This window comes from Theobroma cacao, chromosome 8, assembly GCF_000208745.1.
Source record: "Theobroma cacao cultivar B97-61/B2 chromosome 8, Criollo_cocoa_genome_V2, whole genome shotgun sequence".
Taxonomy (NCBI): domain Eukaryota; kingdom Viridiplantae; phylum Streptophyta; class Magnoliopsida; order Malvales; family Malvaceae; genus Theobroma; species Theobroma cacao.
In genome coordinates this window covers 15,557,060-15,563,083 of record NC_030857.1, presented here as the reverse complement: position 1 = coordinate 15,563,083, position 6,024 = coordinate 15,557,060, and positions in this window count along the sequence as shown.

Below are 6,024 nucleotides of genomic sequence, written 5' to 3'. Positions count from 1 at the left end.
TTTTATTAATTCCTTAAATTCTAGCCATCCATTTGTTTCCAAATTTTCACCATACACTTGTCCCACATATCCATAGCTTAGATAAAATTCTCAGACTTATCCAAAGTCTTAGTGGAGTAATTTTTAAAATTTACACTTTTACCCCCGTAAAAGTCAAAAATTACATTTTTGCCCCAAAAACTGAAAAATTGCCCATAGACATATTTTTCATCCCTTATATTCATACCATTCTCCAATTTGTCAAATTTGATCCAAATTCTCTCAAAATATCAAATTTTATCCGCGAATGGTAAAATTACGATTTTGCCCCTACACTCCAGAAATCACCAGAATTAAACTTTTTCACTTCCTATCATTAAATTATACTCCAAATAGTTAATCTTAGTCAAAAATTTTACTCCATTATCAAATTATTATCTTATGTGGTAAAATGACGATTTTACCCCTAAACATCAAAATTTTCAATTTTACCCCTAATGAACCCTCGAACTCCAAACAATCATTTTTAGTCATTCATTGACTATAAAATATTAAATTTCATCCTACGATTCCTATTTGAACTAGTTCAAGGTTAAATCAACTCAAGTGTACCGTTAAGTACGATACCGGGTTTCGTCTATTCTTAGGTGCTTTCCTAGCATAATAACATGCTACTTAGTGTATGTATGTCATGACATGTGTTTATAGGGTCGGGTTTTACATTTCTACCCCCTTTAAAATAAAATTTTGACCTCAAAATTTCACTTAGCAGATTCGACAAATAGATGTGGGTATTGGCTTCTCATCTGATGCTCTACTTCCCATGTCATTTCTTCCATTCGAGCATTCTTCCACAATACTTTTACCATTGGAATGCTCTTGTTCCTCAACACTCGATCCTTTCTATCTAGAATACGTATCGGCTGCACCTCGAACTTTAAATCTTCATCCAGTTCAATCGGTGGTGTCTCTAGAATGTGGGAAGGATCGGGAACATACTTTTTCAACATCGAGACGTGAAAGACATTATGGATCCGATCTAACTCCGGGGGTAATTCAAGTCTGTAAGCCATTGGCCTAATCCTCTCAATGATACGAAAGGGTCCAATATATCTCGGGTTGAGCTTTCCCCTCTTCACAAATCGAATCACACCTTTCATTATCCAATAAAACACCATAATTTATCATGATAGTATACCCAATAAGATTTAATACTTCAAAGTATTCAAATTATTACTTTTTTAAGGAGAAACCTTAAGAAAAACTTTATCATCGATCTCAAACTCCAAGTTTTTTCTCCGTTTATCTACATAGCTCTTCTACCTATCCTGGGCTACCTTTAGCCTCTCTCGTATAACCTTGATCTTGTCATTTGTTAGCTCAATCAATTCCACACTAACTAACTTCCTTTGACCCACTTCGTCCCAACAAAGTGGAGTACGACATTTCCTTCCATATAAAGCTTCATACGGTGCCACACCAATGCTAGATTGGAAGCTGTTGTTATAAGCAAATTCCACTAATGGCAAGTGTCTATCCCAACTCCCAAGGAAATCCATGACACAAGCCCTCAACATATCCTCCATAGTCTGGATAGTTCTCTCTGACTGACCATCCGTTTATGGGTGAAAAGTAGTGCTAAATTTCAATTTGGTTTCGAGAGCTTCTTGAAATTTTAGCCAGAATCGAGGATCTCGATCTGACACTATAGAAACGGGAACTCCATGTAGCCTCACAATCTCATCTATATAGAGCTGAGCCAGCTTCTCAATAGAGTATGTACTATGGACAGCTAAAAAGTGAACGGACTTAGTCAACCGATCTACGATCACCCAGATCGCATCCTTTCCCTTCTGTGTCTGCGGCAGTCCCAAAACAAAATCCATAGTTACACGCTCCTATTTTCACTCAGGAATAGGTAAAGACTGAAGTGTACTTGCTGGCCTCTGATGCTCCGTTTTAACTTGCTGACATACGAGACACTTTGTTACGAATTCTACTACGTCTTGTTTCATACCCGACCACCAATAATTATCCCTGATAGTTCTATACATCTTGGTGCTTCCAGGATGTAATGTATAGGCAAATGAATTGGTTTCTTCCATGATCGCTTGTCTCAACTGGTTTCCCTTAGGAACACAAACTCGGTCTCTAAACATCAAGATGTTATCTTCTCCAAATCTGAACTCACTGACTCCCTCATCGGTCAGTTTTTGAATTTCTTTTCTTAACTCATCATCAGACCTCTGAATGTCTTGGATCTGATTAAGTAACGAAGGTCGCACAATGAAGCTTGCCAATAGGGATCCATCCTCACCATTTCTCAACTAGACCCCAAGAGATTTCATCTCTAATAATAATGGAAAATAACAACTCTGAAGTACTGCTAAAGACGATGAAGACTTACGACTTAAGGCATCAGCTACAACGTTCGCCTTTCCCGGATGATAGTTTATCACCAAGTCATAATCTTTTATCAACTCCAACCATTGCCTTTGCCTCAAATTAAGCTCCTTCTGAATGAGCAAATATTTTAAACTCTTGTGATTCGTAAATATCTAACAATGCTCACCATACAAGTAATGCCTTCAGATTTTTAAAGCAAACATCACTACTGCTAACTCTAAATCATGGGTAGGGTAATTTGCTTCATGCTTCTTCAACTGTCAGGAAGCATAAGCTATTACTTTCTCATCCTGCATCAACACACACCCTAACCCCAACTTAGGTATATCACTGTACACCACAAATCCCTTACCACTCACAGGAAGTGTTAAAACAGGAGCGGAGGTTAACCGGTTCTTTAGCTCCTGAAATCGATTCTCACAAACATCATCCCACTTAAACTTAACTCCCTTACGAGTTAGACGGGTCAAAGGAGCTGCTATTAAGAAAAACCCTTGAACAAACCTCCGATAATAACCGACTAATCCGAGGAAACTACGAATCTCTGTCACTGTCTTAGGTTGCTCCCATTGTAAAATTACCTTTATCTTCTTGGGATCAACATATATTCCAGCTCTCGATACTACGTGTCCCAAGAATACCACTTCCTGTAACCAAAACTCACACTTCGAAAACTTTGCATACAACTGTCTTTCCCGCAAAGTCTATAATGCTATACGCAAGTGGGCAGCATGCTCATCATTATCTCTCGAGTAAACCAGTATGTCATCAATGAACACAATAACAAACTTGTCCAAGTAAGGGTGGAACACCCTATTCATGAGATCCATAAAAGCTGCCGGTGTGTTAGTTAACCCGAAAGGCATGACCAAGAACTCATAATGACCGTACCGAGTCTTGAACGCTGTCTTGGGTACATCCTGTTCTTTAATCCTCAGTGATGATACCCAAACCTCAAATCAACCTTAGAAAACACTGTAGCTCCCTGTAATTGATCAAAAAGATCATCAATCCTCGGCAACGGATACTTGTTCTTAATGGTCATTCTGTTAAGCTGTCGATAATCTATACATAACCGAAGTGTACCATCTTTCTTTTTCACAAATAAAACTGGTGCTCCCCACGAAGATATACTAGGGCTTATAAAACCCTTGTCCACTAACTCTTGCAATTATACTTTCAACTCCTTTAACTCTGCTAGAGCCATTCTATATGGAGGAATAGAGATAGAGGCAGTACCTGAAAATAAATCAATGGTGAATTCTAACTCACGATCGGGAGGAAGTCCTGATAATTCATCAGGAAATACATCAGAGAACTCACTTACTACGAGGACATTCTCTAACTTAGGTTCCTCCCTCTATATATCAATCACGTGAGCCAAGTATGCCAGATATCCCTTTCGCACCAATTTCAAAGCTTTGAGGGTCGAGATTACACAAAACGGTAATACTCGACGCTCCCCTGTAAATACAACTTCTGCTCCCTCTAAACTCTGGAGAATCACTTCTTTCTTAAAACAATCCACCTTTGCTCGATGAGTGGACAACCAATCCATACCCAAGATCAAATCAAAGTCCCGAATCTCCAAAAGGATTAAATCACCCATGAATTCTTCTTTCTCAACTTTAATACCACAATCCTTATAATAAGTATTTCTTACTAACCGCTCGCCTAAAGGAGTATGCACTACAATCTCTTCCTCTAATGGTGACAAGTTCCTATTTGAGAATGATGCAAATGATATGCTCACGTATGATCTATCGAAACCCGAATCTATCAAAACATGTGCATCTCTATCAAACACAATCATAGTACCTGTCACTGTGCTAGGTCAAACTCGGGCTTCATCCTCAATCACTGCAAAGACCCTGGTCAAAATCTAGGGCTGCGGTTTGGAAGATGGCTGCTTTGGGGTATTATTCTCCATGCCTGACCGTATCACTAGGCCCTGTCTAGACTGTGATCCTAAGTGTCTCTCCGCGATATACTAGGACGAGTTGGAGGAGTAGAAGTAGCTACTGTACCCCGTCTCAACTGAGGACAATCTCTCCTAATATGCCCTTGTTGGCCTCATTGAAAACACTTTACAGGCTGTCTACATGACCTAACATGAAATCTTCCGTAATTACGGCATCTGTCCAATCCTCCTGAAGTCCTCCCCTGACTACTCATCACTGACCGATCAAATCTAGAAGATCTCGGCTGTGATTGTTGAAATTGAGGTCTAGTGGATGCCACAGACGCTGAGGTAGCACTTTCTGCAATAGATGTTGAATCTCTGCCTCTCTTTGAAGACTGACTTGGGAATGTATGTGGATTCCTTCTCTTTGCAAACTCAGCTCGGATCCGTCTATTCTCAGTGGCGAACTTCTCAGCTCGTAAGGCCATCTGCACAACTTCCTTATACGACTCCTTTCCAGTCACTATCATACGCTCTTGTATCTCATTACGGAGTCCTTCCTTAAAGTAGTTTACCTAGTCTTGCTCTAATCTCACCAACTCAGGTACATAAAGCATCAGCTCGTTAAAACGAGTTTCATACTCCTCAATGGTCATGTTTCCTTGTTTCAAGCTCAAAAATTTCCTCTTTTTCTCTTTCTGATGAAAATAGGTGTAGTACTGACCATCAAACTCTTGGAGAAAATTCGCCCAAGTCAACGGTATAGGAGAGCGAGACTTTACTGAATTCCACCAGGTACGGGCTCTCTTCTCAAATAACCGTGTAACCACCTTCAATTTCATCTCATCATCTAATCTCATATCTGCCAGTGTTTTCGATACTTCAATAACCCAATCCTTAGCTGCGGTCGCATCCAACTCACCAGTAAATGAGACGCAACCCAACTGTCTAGCTTCTTTCAACTTCTTAGAAATGGAGACGTCCGGTGTTTGGGGTGGAATAGGAGGTGGTAGTACTGGGGCTGTTACAGGGAAAACAGCTAGTGGAACTGGACCAGCTTGAGCCTGACTCGTAAGAACAGCGAGAAAAGTCGTTAATGCTTGAGCTGCCTCGGGTGTCATGGTAGGTACACTAGGAGTAGCAACAAGTGGTGGAGGAGGTACAGGAAGGTCCGTAGACTCAGCAGTAGGAACTACTCTAAAATAAGACGCAGTCCACTCCTCTTCTATGGAATCCGACCGACTCTGTCTGGGGCGACCTCTTCCCCTACCGGTAGATCTAGTAATAGGTGGTAGCTCACGTTGAGGAGGCATAATGATCTACAAAAAGAATGAAATTGGTTTAGATAACTTAAGACTCTATATGCAACTAACTAATCTTAATTGGGCCACATTGACATTGTAAATTATTTTAAAAATAACTTTAAATCCAAGAACTTTAAAAATCAAAAACTTCTTTCAAAACCATAAGCTTTTAAACCAAAAGCTCTAATACCAACTGAATTCGACTCAACCCTTCAAGGCATAATGGCATCCAACGGTACCTATCAGAGCACTCGGCAAAAGGTGCACTTCACTCTTGAAAGCACCGCGAGCAGTCCCTTCCCTCATCTTCCAAGCTCCTGGGCGGAGAGTTATACTTCGCCATAGATCATATGCGAGAGTTCCCAGGAATAGGGTTATCTTTCTCTTTGCTCTGATACCAACTGAATTGTCACGATCCGGAACTTCCCTCGG